The sequence below is a fragment of the Temnothorax americanus genome, unplaced genomic scaffold, assembly GCF_048541705.1.
Source record: "Temnothorax americanus isolate GAGA-0224 unplaced genomic scaffold, ASM4854170v1 Scaffold1, whole genome shotgun sequence".
In the NCBI taxonomy this organism is placed as follows: domain Eukaryota; kingdom Metazoa; phylum Arthropoda; class Insecta; order Hymenoptera; family Formicidae; genus Temnothorax; species Temnothorax americanus.
This window is the reverse complement of record NW_027509230.1, coordinates 6,173,129-6,195,675: the sequence shown is the minus strand read 5'-3', so window position 1 is coordinate 6,195,675 and position 22,547 is coordinate 6,173,129. Positions and strand designations below refer to the sequence as shown.

Sequence of the window (22,547 nt, the reverse complement as noted above, 5' to 3'; positions counted from 1 at the left end):
AGCATGTGATTTTCATACTTATCGATTAAATAAACATTTCTCCTTTTCGCGACCATATTCATCATTGTCTCTACTTAATTTGTTCAAGCGATTTTGATACATGTATAAAAAAATCATTTTATAACAAAATCATTTATAATACATATTTATAACACATATACAACCAAAACACCAAAAATATACAGATTAAATTCAGTCGATTAATAAAGTATAATAATTACAATTAATGTTTCTTTTAAATAAAAGAAACCTATTTAGTAACATTAAGTCCTAAAGAAAAATTATCTTTCTTTTTGTGAGTTGCTAAAGATAAGATTGTGAAGAAGGGAATATTGTAGAAAAATATCAGGCAGGAAAAAAGAAGAAGCGGTAATACCAGAAAGCTAGGATTGGCCGCGATGCATTCAAAAGATTAATTCTTTCGTCCCGGGTACGTCGCAAAGATGAGGTCGCCAGCTCCGCCGCAAGTTCGAAAGCTGCGGCCCCCGAATAATGCAACAATCGTGTTCCAGCGGCCTGTATCTCGCGTCGGTGACCTAATCACCATCCGTCTCTCTCGCTATACCGCTTGGAAACACGCAAATGCAGCCAGAGGTGTGCATCCTAATGTAACCACCCCTATGTAGGGGTAGCTTTGAGCCAACTCTGATCCTTGTGATCTCACCTTTATGTACCATTATGTATATCGATGCACAAGCCACTGCCTACATTAACTTTCGCAACTTCTCTTTCCCTTTCTTTAAGTATTCGTAAAGTCATTCGTCAATATATTAATGTTTTTCGAAGATTACCAAAGACAATTTCTTAAATATTGCCTGTATTTAACATTGCCAATATTTGACTTACAAATTTCGTCTTCTCTCCTCCTTTCGAAGATAATCTTAAATCAAATTTAATTTCCGAATTTTGAATATTACGACGTCCGCGATATTTTATTTCAATTTTCGCAAACCTTTATTCTATAGAGTTATATTTCAAAAGAGATTTATATTTAAAAAGAGATTCTTCAATCTTTTTTTCGTTAGAGAGACTCTCTTTAATTTTAGAAAGACTGTCATACGCTTTTCAATATGCAATCCAATGCATGGTGCCGATATCTGCTTACCGATCAGCATGAAAATACTCTCGGAAGTCTGTTACTTTCGTCTTTTTCCCGCTTTTCCTCTCGCCGTCTCTCTCGCACAGCCACAAAGTCACGGTCCACCGCGGACCTAAGCTGGTCAGTGTTTGACCTCGTCGGACCGGTTCGGCACAGGAAACACATGAAACGTTTTCTCGCGATCCAGCCCTCAAACTACCCTCCTCCTCTGCCCACTCCCTGTCTACTTCTGCATTACTCCGTACTTTTTATCAACCATGAAACCTCAAACGAACAAAGGACGTAGCCAAGCGAGAAGAAGAGCGAGGGCGGCTTTGACCTCGCTATGCGAACCGCAATCCTACGAATATTCCGTTCTATACAGCCAACGTTTGGAACCGCGGCGCGGAATAGAGAATTACAGCCCACTTCGAAAATTCGTTATACTATGTTAAAAAGAGAAACATAAATACAATATCTAAATAATTGTCGAAAAGAACTTCTTAATCTCGAATTACTCTGATATTTCTCCGATCTAAATTCTTGAACTGATACGATGTCTATTTTAACAAAAATTTGATTAAACCTCCTCCACTTCGTCTCTTTTTTACCGCATCCGAAAAACTCTTGCACCAATAATTTTAGTGGGATTGCATTTCGAGCGCCGCTAGAAAGTTTATCCTGAAACTTCTATGCGCGTCACTGGTGCGGAACAAGCCCACGGGCTCGTCAATGAGCTCTCGAAAGTCCGAACTGCCATTGCTATACCCAGACGAAATATATTCGGTGGTAGAATTTTTTAAAGCGCCGTAGATTATTTGCTTTCGCCCGGAGATTTGAAGTTAATCGGCCAGTTTAATTTCAAAAGTTTCATGCAGTAAGTTTTGATAACGCGTTAATTAAGTAATCACGTAGAATATAATAAAATATGTTATAAAATACGCGTTCGCGTAATAATTGTCAAGTACATCTATAAAATACTAAACATATCATAATTATTGCGATAATAGCAATTTCCGACGTATTCCACAAAGTTAGAAATCTAAATTCTCCTCAATTTTATTAGTTTGGAATAATTGTTAATATATTTGTTAAGTATGAGACGCAAATAAATCCATAATCATATAAAAAATTATTTCGCAACAAAATGCTTTATTTCATAAACGTTGTATTAATTCATGTCTTTAAAACTTACTACTTATTTGCAATTTCGACCTTCCACTTGATATTGAAAACTCACAAATTGTAGAAAAATAAGCTCAAGTTACGAATTTGAAACTATAAATCTATAATTCGTTTTCTTTAATTAATCTAGATTCTAGATAAAAAGAAACCATATAGATATATTATGAATATAGAAGGAATTTAGATTCTCTCTCAACGAAATTGTGGACGCAAAAATTTTTAATTATCAACATAAAGTATCTTTGCGGTTAAGCTTTCAATAAAAATTCTGCCAAAGTTCACTTAAAATTAATTAAAAAAGTAGGTCGTATTAGCGGAATACGGAAAAGGGGCGAGAAAAATTATGTCCTCGAACTCGTTCGTAACGTTTTAATTATCCCGGGCTGGCCGGCGTAATACTGCCTGCATCCGCGCGAATTTATCAAATGCCATTTTTAATCGGATCAAGTGCTACCCCCTTTCGAACGTTTTTGCTTTTTTGTTCGCTCGCCGTTCTCTCGAGTGAAGAACAAAAATCGAGCGGCCAGTTTAGTTTCCCTCCATCTCTCTTTCATCTACGCAATCATTTCTTTACGTTTCGCTTCTATCTCGATTCATCCTTCCTTCCGCGCGGCGTTCGTTGTCGCTTAAACGTCACTCCATGCATCTCGCACATTCGAATCGGCCATTGAATGCGATATCGAACTCGACGATCCGTGCGATGTAAACGGACCAATGAAAAAGAGGCGGGCGGAGGAGAGAGGAGAATAAAATCGCGGCGAGATAAAACGTGCCGTACAAAACGATCGCAAAACGCCAAATCGAACACATATTGACGTGCTTTGTAATTTACTCCTTATACAAAATATTCGAATCTGTAAATATAATACATATACTATATATATCATTTTATATATACGGGATTTTTTGTGCTATCGTTACCATATTAACTCATATATGTGCGTATTTTTCCTGAGATTTTTCAATGACTTTTACATTATTTTAGCTCACTGTTGCTTAAAATTATAAATTAATAATTTGTAATTTTCGGCCATTTTTAAACTAATAAAAACAAAAATATCACCATAATTGCTTGAACACAACGAACAAAAAATTCTGGAGTTGTCAATGAATTTCAACAAGTTATTCTTTTAAAAAATTTCACAACATGGAATCCATTTTTCGTTAATGTCAAAAGATATTAATAGTTTGTGTATCAAAAATAATTGAAAACAAAAAGTTTTATAAATTGACAATACAAATTGATAATACAAATTGACAATACAAGATTATTCTGCAATCCATTTAAATAAAAGTTACTTTTGAATTTAATTAAATGTTAAATTTTGAAAAAAATTTAATTGTTGCAATATTAAAAAATATACATAAGAAAGAGATAAAATTTAATCAAAGAGTATTTCTTTAAATTTCAGAATTTCTTTTTCCAAAAATTCCAGAAGTTCCTTTTTTCATATCATATATGTAACTCTTCATGATGCAAGTGCTGGTCCTATTCTAAGAAGCGGCGTCAAGTCGCTAGTAGAAAGAAAATCCGAAATTTTCCGATGCAGTGCAAAACGAAACGGAGTCATCTCGCGTTGCATGGCGCGCGAACTCGTCCGCTCGTTTCTCGCAAATATCCAACTCTTCGCGCCGACTGTCCGACAGCACGCGCACCAGAGAACAACCCGCAGTAGCAGCGCGGGGAAATAGCGGCGCGTGCCGAGAATACTACAGGAAAAAGCATATCTTAGGTCCGTCGTAAGGACCGGTGCGCTTGGGATGAGCTCGAGAGAAATTTATAAAGGCCTACGTGTTCGCAACCTCCTTCCGCTTGCCCTCCGAACAGTTCCGTCTGTGATACCTTACGGCGACGTTTTGTTTCTGAGAGGTAGAGAAAACTCGGGAGGATGAGGGGTCCTAAAGCGTCGCTCGCAGTCGGTTTACAGAGTTCATAAGACGCGACGTGAATTCGTTGGTGCGTCTTTCGGCTAGGGATAGAGGAAAAGAGAGAGAGGGTTTATTGCATGTGCAAGATTCTCGCTTGCACTCGCGGGGGACGCTCGTTTACGTTCCTCTTGAAAAACAGCATGCCGCATTCCACGAAGATGGTGCGTGCTGCTGCAAGTTAAGGAAACGCCTCTTGTTCTAGCTTAACAAAAACGCCTCCACGATTTTAGACTATATGAGACATAAATTACAGTTGTGCAAGAAAATTCAAATTACAAGGCGATTAACGTTCATCCATATGCTACTAACGACACTTGATTTGTTACTCTTTTTTGTTCTAATATTTCTACCTAACATAACTGAAAAAGGAAAATCGTTAACTTTACTGGTAATTGAAATAAAAATATTATTTCAACACATTCACTGACCACGAGGCATATCTCGTAAACGTATATATACAAGAAACATACAAAAGTCACATGTGTTTCACGGGTAGTGAACGTGTTGATGAAAGCAATTTCCATAAATTCATTAAAAACGTTTGACTTCAAAGACCAATCGCGGTTAACGCAAATTGACGTAACGAAATCTATAGGATACTAGGAAACTTATGTAGTCACGAACATTTCCGCTATGAATACGTACAACACCATCGCACTTACGCACCTCGGTGTCCCAATTAACGGACGGAAAGGCGTCATAAATCGCCGACTTCGTAACGAAACGAAATTATGGCAGCAAAAGTGAGAGACGCATTAATCGTCGCGGCGCGGAGCAAAACGGATCAGCGCGCAGCGTGACGTCAGATGAGAAATCCTTCTTTTCTCCGGCCGTCTCTTAAAGTCGATGGCATTCACAGCTCGTCCGAGAAAGAAAGAGAGAGAAGGAAGGCGAACTTAATACGAGCTATAAATCTCCCGCTCTTTCTCATGTAAATACGAATCTAACCGAGAGTCAGTCTGAAACTCTTCCTCCTGCTTGGCAAACCATGTCGAATATCTTTCTTCCTAACTCTTGCTGCCTTGCTTTGTCCCTCTTTCTCTCTCTCTCTCCCTCTCTCTCTTCTCTCTCTTTCTCTCTAACTTGTTCACCATTCACAATCACGCAATTTAACCAAGCATTAAAATGATCCGCAATTCCCCGATCTACTTAACTGCTCTCGCTCACGACCATTACGTGGAATACACTTGCGCGCTCCCGTCCGCGACGGCTTGAAACAACGCATCCGCTACGTACATTCCTTTTATTTCGACGGATACATAACTCGTTTTGTAATGCAATCTGAATATTTCTATACAGATGATTTTATTCCTTAATAGAAAAATGTAGCATAAAAAAATATTCAAGGAAAAATTTAAACGAACGTGAGTTATCAGAAAATAAATAAATAAAATATTTTTTATAACTTTCTGGTATATATTATACATATACACATAATTTTATTTCTAGTCTAAAGACATAATTGTTGCTGCTGCTAGATATTACAGAAAGCTTGAGATCTGATGAAAAAATAGATGTTATCTTCCGTATTCTAATTTAAAGTGAAATATATACACGTGTATATATATACGTTCACCTGTAATTTATCCGAAATGAGAAGCTATTTGCGTTATATTGACACGAAGAGACATTAAACGCGGATATGTAACGTATATATTATAAATGGAAACCGTAACCGTAATTAATACACTAATCCGAGAGCAGATCGTGCGATTTTCCTGTTATCGCAGCGACCAGCGTGCAAGTCCCCGACGACGATATCGAGTTCCCACCGCAAAATATAATACTGGTGCAATCCATTATCATTCACGCGTTATTAAGAGCATCGCATCACATTGCCGCAATACTGTTGATCTATACACATAGATTTGTCACGTGTTTTCCAAAATGTTAAAGAGAATTCAATAATATCTCATACTTCTTAACCATTTTGCCTCTGTTTTACAAAACAAAAGGATTCGATGAGAAATACACTCTTTGCTTTTTTTCTTTTCGAACTGGAAAAGAAAAGCACTTCGAATTGGTAAAGTTTACCACAAGTCAAATTTCTTATTTCGTAAAAGCAAAAACCAATCTCAAACAATAATCTATTTCACATTTTTCGAGCCACAGTTTATGAAATCGTAAAAGTGTCATTTACGAACCAAGATGAAACAAGATGTATCGAAGTTTTTTGCTTATTTTTTACTCTAACAAAGATCTTGTCAAGATCTTGTCAAGATCCGACAAGAGGAGTTTTTACGTTTTATCTCCTCAGACGGGACGTGTCAGGTTTACGCCAGCGATTTTCCTACGTACTCAGGCCAAGTGTTTCCATAAATACGCATCGTTCGAAGTCGTCTCCTTCCCCTCGCGGCGGAACATTTCTCCGCGATTTCGCCGGCACGCCGAGGCGCGCGACGAGCATAGAACTGAAATTCGCAGCTATCTGTCATTCTCATCACCGTCCACGTGCTAAGGGCGCCGACGCCCGCAAAAAGTCGACTCTCGTCTGGCATCGACTCGCGCCCAACGCCGGCGTCGTCAGGCCCGTGAAGTCCGACGTTATCACAAACAACGTCCAAGTATCAGAGAGATCTCAAAAATCGAGGGAACAAGAGAGCAACATTCATGAAATTTCCCTCGTAAAAGATGCGGTTTTTCTTTAGACACGTAAATATCCTAATAGTTTCCAGTTTCCAAGAATTTCGAAAAATAAGGCTAATAAGTTGAAAAGGTAATCTCAGGATGTATCCATTTCCTTTCACAATTCGCCTTTATATTCATGTCATATAAAAAGCAATAATACACACACACACACACTTTCCGTGTTCTTATTCATATCTTTTTGGATCGTTTAGATAGAGAGAGCGCTATTATAATTTTAATTTCCACAAACCGTTAATTGTGTGAATTGAATTGAAATAAGCCTTTTCTTTTGTACAAACGTTAAAACGATGTTTCCTATATATGTATATGAACGTTTATTTTTCATATTATGTAAAAAATATTTAAAAAGATTCTACATCTCTCTGACGGTTCTGTCGAAAAACTCAGACACGACGCGCTTGTGTATAGTGTAATGAGCTTTGGATCTGTAGCATGTTGAATGTCATAATTAAAAATCGCGGCGTCGCGTCGCGCGAATATTAACGACGCAACCTACACATTAACTGCTGGCACTATCTGAAAAATGGGCAAGAATATCTCACGCTGGCTGCAATACACGAGTGTGAGCGACGATTCGCGTGACGCGTGATCTCGTACGAGTAGAGACGAAGGGAGGAAGATAACGTCTCCAAAAGACGAAAGTTAGAGACTTACGACATCCCGAAAATATTAACATGTTATAAAGGTAGAAAGAGAGAACTATCGAGATAGCTAGCGTTGAAAATATAATTTAGAAAATAATTTATCAATTTAACGTCGTAAGTAATTTACAATGTGATAAGTCGCATAAATCCGGATGCATTTTTCTCGCTTTAAATAAATTGCTATACGTAACAATGGACCATTAAAGCCAAATGTTTACCAAACGTATCGTAAATTTATGTTCCAAAACACTATATAAATCTTCTATTGTAAAAAGCATTTAATAAAATAAAGAGACATCAGTCTCGCGCCAAGTGTAATTTTAAAATGCAGTATAAATGATTAAACCTTTCAATACGTTGATTACGATCGAAAGTGAACGATGTTTTAAAAATACTCCTGCTCTCTGTATTGTTATGAAATTCATAAAATTATGAAAAGGTCAGTATTAAAAATATGGAACATTTCGCGTAAACTTTACGTAAATGCGATCAAAATAGTAGCTGGACGGTTTAATCATAGACATGACCCAGTCGACGAGACACTTTATTTCCGGCCGATCGACGAACGCGGATCATTAAGATCCGGGGCAAGGCTTGCAAATTGTGGATGTGCTGAAGTTTCTAATTATGACGGCCAGCTGGTTAGACACTCGCATCGTTGCATCCGAATTTCCCAGCGCGGCGTCGCCGCCATTCGGTCACTCCCTTGTCCCCATGTGGAACTTCGTGTTTCCTCGTCTTGTCAAATGCGTCTCATAAGCGTAGCAGATGAGGGAAGTTCGCGTTTCGAGAACATGCTCCCGAACGTGAGCGGCTAGATAAATTATGGTCGACTACCAGTAACTTCGCGAACGTTTTCTCTTTTACGATCGATCAGTAAAATTCATTATTTTAATAAAGGAAATTTGTTGGCAAAATTACGAAATCCGAAGATTGTGTGTTCTTTATAGATTCTTTTCTGTTTTGAGTACTTTCCAACTTAAATTTGAACGTTTCATAGATTCATTAATTTTATAATTTTAACAAGTCCGCATTAAATTTTTAAGCTTTTTCAAAAAAGAAGTATCCTCATAATTCTTTTACAATATATTTCATAAAGCATATCATATTTATAGATTTATAAAAGTTTATGTGCGTGTTTCTTTCTGTGTAAAATTTAGATAGGGAAAATTCTGTAATCTTTCAAAACTACACAGACTTATAAACATATTGAAAATTTCTACAAATTCGTCAAATTCTACGAGTGTCTTCATTGCTTTGTATGAAAATTTACATGAATTCATCGGCTCGAATAAAATTCTAATCTCAGACAATTAAACGAGAAACGCGAAATTAAATGAACATACGCTCTACGATGTAACCAGCATTAGTCTGAAACTTTGCTAGATCCACGCGTTACCGTTCTCAGGGTAACGAGGCGGTCGCTTAACGCAGCGCTTTTTGTGCTCGTAGTATCCGCGCTTAGCGGAGCGTATCCACGGCTACTTGTTGACCATGTTCCTGGGCAGGGTACCGCCGCTGCCAGAACGTCGTCCGGCCGGCCGGGCAGTGAATTATCGTCCGGCTGTACCGGAGGTCCGCCGCTATCTCGCGCGCGAATCTGCGAAATTTATTGCCCGTATAGCCGCGAATGATACGTAATTATGCCTCTTTACTTTGCCTACCTACCTACGTCCAACTCCCGCGATCGTGACAAAATTACTGGTGAGACCTCCTTTGTGCCATTCCCGTACCGTGCAGCAACCCACCGTCTGCCACCGATTCGCATCTTTTTGCTGGCGCGTGATATTTATCTTTTTATTCCCTGATTTACGCAGTGCTTCCGATACGAAGAAATAGTATTCTTTCGAAGAAAAATCAGAGATTGCGGACGAATTATTCGCGAGAGAAGTTTATCGGCTGATACGATTAGCGACTTAAAAGTTGGCAGCCAGTTTCTAAATTATACACGATTAAAAGTGAAGGGGTTCTGCGAGTATCATCGAACAATAACGCTTTGTTCCGCAGGTATTATTAAGCAGATATTTAATAGAAATTTGACTTATGTCTTAACTGCCAAGCTATATAATGTCGAAAATCTACTAACAAATGATGACTCTACGTGCACGGTAAGGCAGAAATGTTCTATACATCTTTCCAACTAGCAAGTCAACACCAGAACGTTCATAATTGCCCCGAAGAAAACCCAGGAGGGACATTACGGCAATCGATGCCGTTTAAAGTATATGAACCCTCAAATCGCACTTCTGGGAGATTCCCAGAAGCGCGCGTTTCGGCCCTCTTATAAATTTATGCGAGCCTGCCAACGAGCGGGCTGCATCCGGCGTAATTCTCGCGGCGATTTTAAGAATGGTTCGAGCTTCCTGAATTTAACCCGGGATTAAATCGACGCGGGGACTCATTGTACGTGTTCCTTATCGCACCAGAACCAGGCACGGCGGAACTCGCTCGACTAAAGTGCAATAAAACCAATTAGACGCGGCGCGAGAAACGGGAGCCATCTCCCTCCTGAGTGTGTGAAAGAAGTCCAGGAAGACATGGGCGCGGTATAAGAAAGTCGTTTGCCACTGGCAAGACGCCAAATCAATTTAAAAGTTCATACTGCGCGTTGACGCGCTTGGGTGAAGAAGCGCGTAGACGATGTTCCTAAAAGAAGCGCAAAGAGCCGAACTTCACAAACGAGTGAAATCTACTTTTAGTAAAAATTTAAACACGGATCGATCATCGAGATATATCTAGTTGAGATTCCTAAATTTCTATAAGAACTCGAATATGCTCTGTAAATGTACTTGGATTTTTATATAGCTGTCTACCTTGAATATTACATTGATTATGATGAGGAGAGGAAAATGCAATTTTATATTTATTTTTATCACTCTCGAAATATTAATCTATAAAATTATAGCAAACAATCGCTCATAAAAATTTTATTTAGAAAAAACTTGACTCCAATTTTTTTCACAGCATGCAGAGTTCTCTTAAATTGTTTTTTTATTTTGGGACAAGCCGCGTGTATTTGCATCATGGGTAAAACTCGTGATTTATCGACGAATCGTTATCGCCGATCGAACGGCGTAATGACAAGCGGAAAGAGCGAGTGCCAGAAACGATAGGCGCAGGAGGAACCGACCGAGCCGAGAAGGTACAGGCCGGAACAATTAAACTCACTTCATAATTTCTCAGTGGCGGGTGCTCGAGCTTAATGAGAAATGCGCGTTCACCCTGAAACGGATCGATTCGTGAAACTCGTTCGCCGACGAAGCGAAAACGCCCGTTCGCGTGCGAAACGAAGGCGAAAGAGATAGATCGTCAAGCATGGATAGTCTTTCTCCCCATGCGGTCTTTCTCCCGGGCGGAGGAGACAAGCCTGTACGGGCGATCGCCGACTGTCAAAAGTTGCTGGTGCGGCTTCGCAACCGGGTACAGCATTGAGCGTTCCCGATCGGAAAACTTTCGTTCCGTGCCGGGCGAAACAATTTCGCCGTCCAACATTGCCAGGCTAAATAACCAGCTTGTTTTCGTCTTTTAATGAGAAAGCGCGTTCGGGAGTTGGAAACGCGACGTCACGCTCGCGATCCTCTCCCATTAATTTCGCCAAACAAGTTGTCGAGATCGAAAAGAGTGATCGAATTTGACGTACAATGCGAAAGTGAAGAATAATTAATGTATGCAGAAAAAAATTCAAATACCTACTGTAAAAGTTTGAGTAAGAAAAGGGAAATGGAGATCTTTCCTCGATGCACAATCAATAGTTTCTTAACTGAAATGACTTCTTAAAAAAAAAGGCTTTAATCAATTGCTAAACACAATTTGCAAATGATAAATTATGCGCCTTGATTACAGTACGCATTTGGCGATCATAATATAGTCAATAAGAAGAACTCGTTGAACAAAGTTTGAAATTAGCATTAATAGCAACACCAATCGAACGTTGCTCGGCTTACGGTCGCTAGACGCTAATGACGAATAATTCTCTCAATTCTTCTTTCGAGCGAGACGCGGACGAGATAAAAGCTTCGTTAACCAATGTTCCGAGTTCAATCGTACTCTCCGAACTTTCCGGAGGATAGGACTTTTCGCTAACATGCCGACGAGAGTTCCGCGTCATCGATCGTCACGAAAGCAGCAAAGTTTTGAGCATCAAGTTTTAAGTAGCCGCACCGGCTAGTAGACGGCAATCGTGCAGCTCCAGGCTGCATCTCTAAGAAAAGAGGAATCGTGAGGGGTTGCGGAGTGGCCATTGTTCTTGGAGGTAATTTACATGGCCATTTTTTTGGCTTGGCTACCGCGACGATCTTCAGCCAAGCGAGAGTAAGGAAGAAGGCATATGAGAAAAAATGGAACAAAATTGAGAGAAAGAAAAACTGAAGAAGAAATGGAGTAAAGCAAAGACATGGAAGAGAGAGAGAGAGAGAGAGAGAGAGAGAGAGAGAGAGAGAGATGCATCGAGATACGAGAAGAGAGATTGCCGAAGGGAGCGAAGTTAGAACAACAAGTCCACCCAACCAACCAACAAACCAGCCGTGCAGCCAACCAGACAGCCTCCCTGCCACCTAGTTGATTCGCTAACTGTGCAGCTTGCATGGGGCTAAGTTTACCTTGCAAAACTTTCACGTGTCGCGAGAAGCTTGTTCGCTGCAAAATTCGAATTCGACGTTCCATCATGGCGCTATGGTCCTCGACATGGATGCTAAAGCACGATACAACATGCTGTTTGTCGCTTACATTGTAATAGTTATCACTAAACAGCATAATATAAAATATAAATAATTTATGAAATGTAGTATGCAATATTTCTCAGAAAATAATTTATATGTAATTAGATTTACTTCATTACAATTTGCTTCTGATTAAATTAATCGAGAATTTTATTATTTATATTATTATATTATATTATTGTACTTGATATATACACGTGGAAGTTTCCTATTCAAATATAAAGAAGACGTAAATTAATCGCGATTAGCATCGACCAACGCCGTCTAAAACCGAATCTGAGCTGACGCATTCTCAATGGGAACGATAAGAGAGAACTACCACGAAGGGCCGTTTCCATTGGCGCGCAACATCCGTGATAGCATCGGCTTGCAAGTTCCGGCCAAGGCAGACTAAGGCTGTGCCGGCTCACACCGGATCGACGTATGCATCGGTGTTGTTGAAGCTCGCGATGCATAGGAGCAGCACAGCCACGCAAAGCAACATGGTAATAAAGTTTATTGCGAGAATGCATTAAATCGAATACGTTACACATTCAGCGCACCAGCTGCAGAGGGTGCGAGGTAGGTTGAGTATTCAGGGCCCAATAAACCCAACCTGGTGTACTCGGGAGTTAACGCAACCCGACTTCAGCTCTAAGCACACGCCAAGCCGCGTGTCTCGCAGCAATCCCACTTCCTTCACCTATCGTTCCCGTCTTCTTCGCCCGGTAGCCTCTTTAAGAGCCTTTGCACCCTTATGTAGGTTTAATAAAAACACGCTACGCGCGCTTATTTTTCTATACATTAAATCATTATAAATAAATTGAGCGATAAGTATTGTATCATAACTATAATAATTAACAACAATTATAAATAACTTCTATTTAACTTTGGTCAAATTAAATTAAAGATTAATTTAAATAAAACCAAAAACAAATTTGTAATAATAAATTTTTTTTTGTGCATAAATATTTTAAATACTTTTTGCCTAATCTAAAATTGTATGCCGATCCTGTCGATCCTGTATACAGCCAAAAGTTTAAACTATTTCAAAATCTCATAGATTCTTGGAAGAAATCTATAAGAAAAGGACATAATAAAAAAATAATATAGATCTTCTATCAGCATAACATTAATATCAATTCGAAGACGTTTAATATAAGCTGCTTATACACTCAAAATTAATATTTTGATAATGCTTTTAACTATTAAGAAGGAGATATAGATTACTTAAATTACATTTCTAAGTTAAGTATTGGAAAATTTTGTAATATGTACAATCGTTATGTCTAGCGTTAGAAAATTTCTAGTTTTAGACAAATTTTTATATTATTTTAAGTCAAATAAAAATGTATTATATAGAATAAACATTGCAGTGCTCATCTGCATCCTCAAACGCAATACCAACCAGTCTTGAGAATTTCGAGGAACGTCCGCGAATCCCGCTGACAAATCGCCGCGAGTCGCGAGTCGCGAGTCGAAGTCACGACCGGATAAGAGCGGCGTCTATCTCCAAATATAGCGATAACCTCGGAAGGGGTAGCGCAACCTCCTTATGGCGGATCAGGCGCGACGGTGGATATATCGAGCAAGATTCCCGCGACACGAGAATTCGAAAGACGGAATTCGCGAGACGGCAGAGATCGCGGAGGGCGCGGCGGAAAAAGGAATGGGAATGGCGGATATGTGTGAGAAGCACGGAGCGCTCGGTGGCGTCGGGGTAGATGTAGTTAGGTACTATGTCGGGGCATAATAGAATAGATAGCGGATAGGCGGAAGGCCGGGGCCCGCCGCTGCTTCGGGAATACTTTACCGAGCGTATAAACGCTATTTATGGCTGCATAAACCAGCGATAGGGGATATATAATACAGTCACACACCTACGTTCCAACCCTCTCCGCCTCCTAACTCGGTCTCTCTCTCTCTCTCTCTCTCTCTCTCTCTCTCTCTCTCTCTCTCTCTCTCTCTCTCTCTCTCTCTCTCTCTCTCTCTCTCTCTCTCTCTCTCTCTCTCTCTCTCCCTCTCTCTCTCTCCCTCTCTCTCTTCCCCGTTCTTCACGCTGCGCGGCGTATCTACATGTATCTATATCTACGAAGAACGATCGACAACACCCCCTTCTCCTCGCATCGTCGCCCCACATCCCCGTCGGCCTGCATTGATTTGCATGAGATTTCGACCTGAGTTCCTTCTTATAAATCTACCTCCCCCATCTCCCTCGCCGACCGCGCCGAAAGGAAAGGTATTGACTCCCTTCGGCCTTTCCCTCCTTCTTTCCCACTCGCCGCGCCCGCGCCGCGAAAACGATGCATACAGAAAATTCGCGTGCCGAGAGGAAATTCGCGAGTTCTCCTTCCTCGGGAATCGAGAAACGATTGAGCGATTTTTCGAGCCGCAAAAGAAAGCAATTAGTTAAGAATATAAACGACTCAGATATTTTATTCTTCGCGGAGAGATAAAAAAGAATAGAGTGCGGACTCGCGGTATCAGGGAAAGGCTGAATATAGAACTAATAAAACTTGAAATTTGTGAGATACGTAGACCCTATAAGAGCTTGAATTTGTGAAACATAAAGTCTAAATGTAGAGTTTGTGAAACATAGAACCCGTGAGATATAGGCTCTATGGAATATAAAATTTCTAAAAGATAGAATCCATGAACTTGAGGATTTGTATGACGTAAGATGTATGAAACGTAAGTAACAAGTGAATTGCAGAATATATGGAAAATAGATTCAATAAAGTAGAATATAAAATAAAAAATTTGTAAAAATAAGCCAAATATTTGTAAAATACGGAAAATGAAAAAAGTCTGAAATTTATATGGAATAAAATATACTAGACATATAAATATGGACATAAATTTATATAGCTTCAATTCTCTACTTATTTATTTACCGTAAATAGAGATCTTTATTGCTGACAACTTTAACAACGAATTTGATTGTTCTAACAGGTGGCGATAACAATCCAGTTAATGGAATATACCACCATTCATTATATGATACTTCGATTGACGATAACGTCGCATTTTACTATATAGCCACTGCGAACAAAGTTCCTTAATTTGGCATTTGACGCGTTTATAAACTTCTGGCTTCGATTTATTCCTCGGACGAAATTATTCAAAACCACGACTCAGTGCCGATTCAGCGCCATTATAATACCTAATTAGCCGTTCGCGAGACTTGGGGCGCTGATCGACGATTCAGGGACCAGGTTCTCCAGCTTGACAAACTTGCCCGGCACTGCCGGCTCGCTTTGGTGAATTAATTATTTCGCGTCACGCCTCGCTACGATGTTTATAAAGCGTTAGACGCCATCTTGCTGAAGCAACCTTCCGCTCTTAAATATGCGATTACGCGATCCATGGAGAGTCGCTTGTCCTTTTCGCAACTCTATCGTTGTCGTATCTTTTTTGAAAGGTTCGATTAATATTAATTATTTTTTTACAACTAAAAAAATACCGAAGATACTTAAACTTACGTGCGGTTATAGTATGCCAAGATTTTGTTTTCCTTGCTTACCTGAAACAAAAATTGCAATCTTGATTTATAAGAAGTGAAAAATTTGTCACTAGCATTTGGTTAATAAATAAATATAATAGTATCAATTACGTATACAAAATTATTGAAAATGATTAATAATAAAAATTTTGTAGAGCGTACAATATACAATTGTATAATAGTAAATAAACTAATATACACACACACACACACATATATCAAAATAAGTTTTAATATGTAATATGTTTGCATAATAAATTTCGAATATTACACACGATGAATCGAGACTCGAGACCTTTTTTTAAAAAAGATTATCTTAAAACATAATATCATGTCGCGCTGCACGGAACAATATCTTGTTCTCTACGTTACCTATGAAATTCTACACCATTTTACGGTAAACAAATGAATCTATTTTCTCAGGAAGATTCTCGCGGAAACTGCGGTATGACAAAGTCACGGCTATTGTTCGTTCACACCGTGGCAGCGAGATAAAGGGACGGCGAAGTATAGTCCCCGGAATACCTTTTAATTACGTCGCCGCCATCACAAGATCTCGCGGAAATATGCAGCGGTGGACGTTTTATTAATCTCGCGGTCACTTAAAAACTCCTCGCATAGATCCCGTCGCTATCTCGACGGCCGGATCGGAACCGCGTTCGAGAAGCGGAATAAAACCGCCCAACGAAATTTAATAAGTTCCTTCGACGAGGGTCATAAGTTCCTTACGAGGACGGTGGAAACGAGTCCTTCGAGACTCGAGGGGTCGCTAAAACTAAAGGGCGATCCTTTATGTTTGCGCTAGACTGCAATTCGCCGCCGGATTGCAGTTTGCCGCAGCAACTGATAAATCTCGAGAGTCAGTATTTCGCAAACGTATCACACTACTATTTAATCAACCAAGAATAAAATTCAATTTTGTTTCGAATAAGATATATTAATAAGATAATTAAATAAGAGTAAATAAGAGAGTAAATTATATTCTGATATAATAATTAAACAAGACAAGACGTATGTGTTACGTAAACCAATCGCGTTGAATCAACAAGGATAAAATTGACTTTGAGATGAACTAAAGTCTTGTAATTTAAACGTTTAATCGCAAATTAGAATGTGAATCTGCTGTCTTTTCTTGCGAAAAGTACGTTCAATTAGACAATAATTAAGATAGTTTTCAGAAGTTTTCCCATTTTTAATAACGCGAAGATCAAAAGCGACGGCTGGGAAACAAAGTATACTTTTTTAACAATCTCCTGCCTTTATGCAATATAAAATGAACAGTTTTTGTAGATTTATTTGTCCCCTTATGAAATTTCCCCGAAAAACTTCTGCGGAAGCGCACTCCCGAATACTTCAAAACTCTTAAAACTTTGGTAAACATTTCAATTACTTTACGCAAAAGAATAACTTTCGTCAAAGAATAAAAATTGACTACGTCGCGTATAATACGACACATAGTAATAAGACGCGATATAAAATCACTATCTCGTTCTAGTAATGGTTGCACATCGCCTGTTTAATCGCTTCTCCGACTCTGAATTCGTTCTTAAGCCACGGCGATCGTTCCTATTACGAGGATCCGCTTTTAAAACAATTGCTGGCGCAATTAATGTCAGAGAAAAGAGCGAGGAGTAACTTTGGATTTCAGTATTGTCGCGCGAAAGAATCGCATGGTGTAAATTCTGGAGCGGGACAAAACGCGGTTGGCCATTTCGCGAGAGCGGAACCTAATCCTGCAGAGATACGTGACCAGAATTGCTCTTTGACCTTCCCGTAGTGGTCCAAACGGGACCAGCAGCTTAACATTTTCCTTCCTTCCAATCATTTTGTCTTCTCTATTTGCACAGCAAAAGCGTTCGAGATCCTTTTCCATGATCCTATTGGATCAGACGACTAATAAGAACGTTATTATTATCACGTTATCTTTGTATTCAAAGACGATACAAAAATTCCATACAAGTAAAACATTTATTCTGTATGAGTATTTTTATTTAATTTACTCAAAACAGAAGATTTATTTTCTTATCGGTATAATAATCATATTATTTTATATAGGTAATAATAATATACTCTTATTATATTTTTTCTATTACTGTCTATTATTAATATTATTTACAAAAAGATTTTTGCCTGTATAGTGTATAACAAAAAAAATTTTAAGCTTTACAAACTCGCTTCTCGTTAATAAACCTCTTTCATAAAAGTTTAACACGGGACTTTTATTTAATTCATATACAGTAAAATTTTTTTATTTAATTTGGTTCTGATAATTTTCATTTCTTTCAACAATTAGATATTCTTTCTCGGAATTTTCTCACATTTTTCCAGAGAAGAAGAGCGGATGCCCCAGTTGCCCAGTTTGAAAGTAATATCATACTTCTCGAAAGAGATAGCAATAAGGGTCAAAAATGTCTCTTCATATCTTAGCTTCCGTGTAATCCATTTTTGCCTTTCAAAACTTTAAACGGAGTTCAAAGCACAAAGACTCTGTGACGTTCCCGTCAACCAAAATAATTTGAGAACGGAACTCGGCGCGCTTAAATTTGGATGACTTCCAACGATATTATCGAAACTGACAGTAATGTTGAGTTAAATTCATTCTCCGCATGAGGAATTGGTAACATGGTCATTTCGAAGGGGAAGTCGCTAATGAGAGAAAATCGTAAATACCTTCATTACAGCAAAAATAAATTGAAAAATAATCTAAACTTAAAGTCATTATTATTTATAGTTTACTGTATATATAAACGTCACTATCACTTTCTCTCAATTACATATCTCTTACGATAATAAATATCGCGTATATTCTTCATAATTGATTTGCGTTTAGCAATAAATGAATAATAATTAATAAAACACGTAAATGATAAACTGTACTCACAATGAGTCGTATACTCACGGATATTCGCGAATTTACGAAGCTTGCCGTCGCTTTGCCGTCCTCCGCCCGCTGATAAATGTATTTTAAATGGGCGTTCGGGTTCCATTAACGTTAAAGCGAGCTACGCTGCACGCCAAAGTCAAGCGGACTAGAGATACTTTCGAGAAATCTTACGATAGCGGCGCAAATCCGGCATAATTCGCTGCTCGGGCGTTAATGGCGTTAGACCTGTCGGGACGGTAAGAGCCGCTCTCTGCCTCCTTCGCTTAACTTCGCTCAACAGCTATTCCCATTCATGCCAGTTCCATTAACTTACTATCGAAGAAATGCGCGATGTCGGTCTTAAAAATGCGAGGCTCGCAAGTTTATTTCCGGCAGCATATGATTTCATAATCCTTCAATTAGTTTTCGATTTAGAAATAAGTTATCATTGTTGCATTATCTCGTACATGATATATTTATAAAAATATCCTATCCAAAAATATGCTTATAACTTTCATCAATCGGACAAATATGAGAATAGTAATAATGAGAATAATAACAAAACTTATTGTATTGTAGAAATTCTTAAACATTTTACCATTTATTCAAATATTCTAAGGTTCACAAAAAAAGTTGAAAGTTCTTGTTCCTTATATGCTGTTTATTATCATTTTCCATTGTTACATATTATCTCATTATTTCCATCTTCCTTATTTTTTCAAATCTCCATTATCTCTTTTATTTCGAACTTTTCATTCTTCAAATTTTCTTTTATCCTGTTGCAGTATATTATGAAATCTGTTACGATGATAGTTATCTATTTATTAGAAACACTGGAAACAGAGTTTCTCTATAAAATTATTAAAGATGCTCCAAGTAATATTCCACGAATTACCTGAAATTAATATAATCTCGACTCGACATTCCAGAAGTAGCCTAATATTATACGAAATCCAGTCGCGATATAACGTACGTTAATGTCGTGTTTCGAGAGGAGAAGAGAGATAGAGATAGATAGAGAAAAAAAGAGAGAGAGAGAGAGAGTGAACGAGTGAGAGAGAGGCAGATAGAGTGCGAAAAGTAAAAGTGGATAATCTATGGATAATCTGGTGGAACGTTTCGAATATTAATTTTCAGTATGTCCTGACATTAGGTTTCCCCAGTTGCCATCTGGATATATACTTCGGCAAGAGGTCGTCGTTCTTGGCTCTGGACCAATCGTCACGTCGTTGCTACCCGAATCGCGATAAGGTTTCTGACGATGAACGTGCACTGAAATGTTGCCTGGAGTTATTCTGGACCGTCATTTCTTACTTCCGGGTGATGCCGGTAGATTACACCTGTCAGCTCGCAATCGTCTTTTCCACATTGAACTTCAAATACAATAATGTGAAAAAACACAATTGCGTACTTTCAAAACTACTGTTATAATGCATTTGCAAAGATAGGAGAACCAGAAATTGGAAAAGTTCTTGAAAAAATATTCTAAACTAAATAAAAAAGTTTTTCATTTCCTTCATGTTTTCGAGAAAAAAAAAGTTTATTTCTATAAATAAATTTGGATTATTCTGACAATAAAATTTCAATGAGAATTTGACTGGACGCTGTATTTTTTATTTCCAGCATTACATCTCTTAATAACTGACAATACTTCGTGAAATAAAAATTAATTGAAGCTGGAGAGTAATAATTTAATATTAAAACCCGCACAGCTAAATTTCAATAAATAACTTACGAACGTATTAGATTGAATTAGAAAATTCTAATGGCGCATTTGGCAAAATTCCATGTCACGAATACATCAGTAAAAATAATTCCCTACTCCTCGACGCATCTTTGCCTGTTCTTCTTGTTCGCTCATTCCATTCCCTTCCTCAGCGGTCTCCTAGTTAGGCGAGCACTCTAACTTAGCACTCTGATAAGTGCGCGACTTAATTGCAGTGAACCTGCTGCAACGCTTGAACTCAGTTTCACTTAATACGCGAATTCCAGCTTGATTTATTGATGGCCTCTGCGCCATGAGTATTCTAGGAGCGCCAAGAGAAGGAGATGGAACTCGGTTTATTATACGTTGCACTCTCGTATCTCGCTTAAAATACTCTTTTCAGAATAATTAAGTACGAGTAGTACTCAAAAGTATTATAACACACAAATAAGTAGTGCACAAACACTGATGCAACTTTTATTCAATCAACCAGCGACGAATGTAACCAACGGAATTAGATTTAGCCGGAAAATCTTCTAATTAAAATGTAACGTGTAAAGTGTAAAGAATTTTTTAATCTTTTGTTTCTATCAGATCCGTCTTTTCTTTAGTTGAGTAAAGGAGTTTCTAATCAATTTATAATCAAATTTACAATTAATATGACAAAATAACAAAATTCTTGATATTGTACGTAACATTCTTTAAAGCAAAAAGCTTTGAGATTCTGCTAAATAACAAAACTGCATTTAAATAACAAAACTATATTTATCTCACATAAATATAAATGGTAAGAATTGATATAAAATATTATAATTGCAATAAATCCAAATCTAACTCTCTAAATCTAAATAAAAGTCACTCACTTTCACAACTCTTCAACTCTTGTAATTTTATTTAATTTTTCTATCTTTTAGCAGTAAAAATCTTGGGAAGACAAGACTCTTTCTTTCCTTCTTTCAAGAGCACTTTCTTAAGTCTTGAAAAATACCATTATCCAGAGCCAGTTCAGAGAATAACAATGAATTTCAATTAATGGCAGGGGAGCTCGCGCTAATCCTCGAACAATCGCTCCTCGGGCGCCGATCGCTCCGCGAACGATATCGCACTTATAGCAGACTCGCCGAGTTCGGGCTAATTAAATTCCCGTAATATCATATCTGCCTTCCGCACACATGGCTCCCGCGGAAACTTCGATCTGCGAAAATATCGGAGAAGCGGTTCTCTCCAGACCGAGAGAGCGGGTCGAGCACTCGCGGAAGTGTCCGCCGAAAGTACTCAATCGGATGGGCGAAACGTATTGCCAATTTCGGACGAGCTTGTAGACAGTGTCGACCGCGGCAGATCTACGGCGTGTAATTCGCCGGAAATTCGGCGGGACCATCTGCGCGATCCGAATGGAAATCGCGACGGTGCGTACGGTGCACGGTGCCGGTGTACGATCGAAGCCTGAGCTATTTCGCGCCACGGCGGCCACATCGTTAAAGAATGTCGCTGAACAGCGATAAATATAGAGATCGGGCTGATAGTGATATGGCTTCGCGTTCGTGTTCTCATCGCACGTTCACGTGCGGCTAGCTCGCGCACTCCATTTGTGCGATCACCAATTGAATAATTCACTTGAAAAAGAAACGGTGAGAGTAAAAGAAATATTAACAGACAATATTAACACAAAATATATACGAGCTGTTCGCATCTAATGTTTCACCTACTTTTCCACATTTCAATCTTATTTTCTAATCATGAGATTGTATCTTCACAGATTTATAAAAAAGAACATTTTATACAAAACTTTCAGGGGTGATAAAAACAAATAAGGTTTAAAAAAAAGTGTTTAAAATGAACGAAAGTTTCGACTCTCGCAAGATTCATGGTTATGTCCAGTATCCAGACAGCGATTTCTCTCGCCGTCGGTCGTTCATCCATCCGCACGAGGTCGTCGTTGACCTCAGTGGCTTTTCGGGACGGTCGCCGATGCCCCCGTACATCATTCTCTCGAGTTATAAATACGACGGTTCGAACGAAGCAACGAGCTTGCCGTGGATCAACGGTGGAAATAGACAAAGTACATAGAGAGTAGAGAGAGACTAGATTTAGAGAAAGGGACGGGAAAGGAGAATGAAAGGGTCACACCTGCCGGCGTCACTCGTCTCATTGAGATCCCTATAACAGCTGCATCGGTCAATGAGCGGATTCGCGGTTCGTGTCGCGATTCGACCAATTGTATGAGCTGCTTAAAATTAGCGACGGACGACGATCGTGTCCAAGAGATTTCTTGTCGTGAGTTTCGTGTCGACG

At 38.7% G+C, this 22,547-nt stretch overlaps 1 protein-coding gene across 10 annotated transcripts in view; it reads right to left on the bottom strand.

Annotated features, from left to right (window-relative positions):
* Nucleotides 1-22,547, bottom strand: part of Rbp6 (RNA-binding protein 6) — a 634,317-nt gene that overhangs the window by 389,928 nt on the left and 221,842 nt on the right. The window contains exon 6 of one of the 10 annotated variants that reach the window (XM_077406184.1): nucleotides 15,665-15,705. The exons of the other annotated variants lie outside the window; for them this stretch is intronic. The gene's annotated coding sequence lies outside the window, so the exon portion shown is untranslated. The remainder of the gene's footprint in view (nucleotides 1-15,664; nucleotides 15,706-22,547) is intronic. 10 annotated transcript variants of the gene reach the window in all.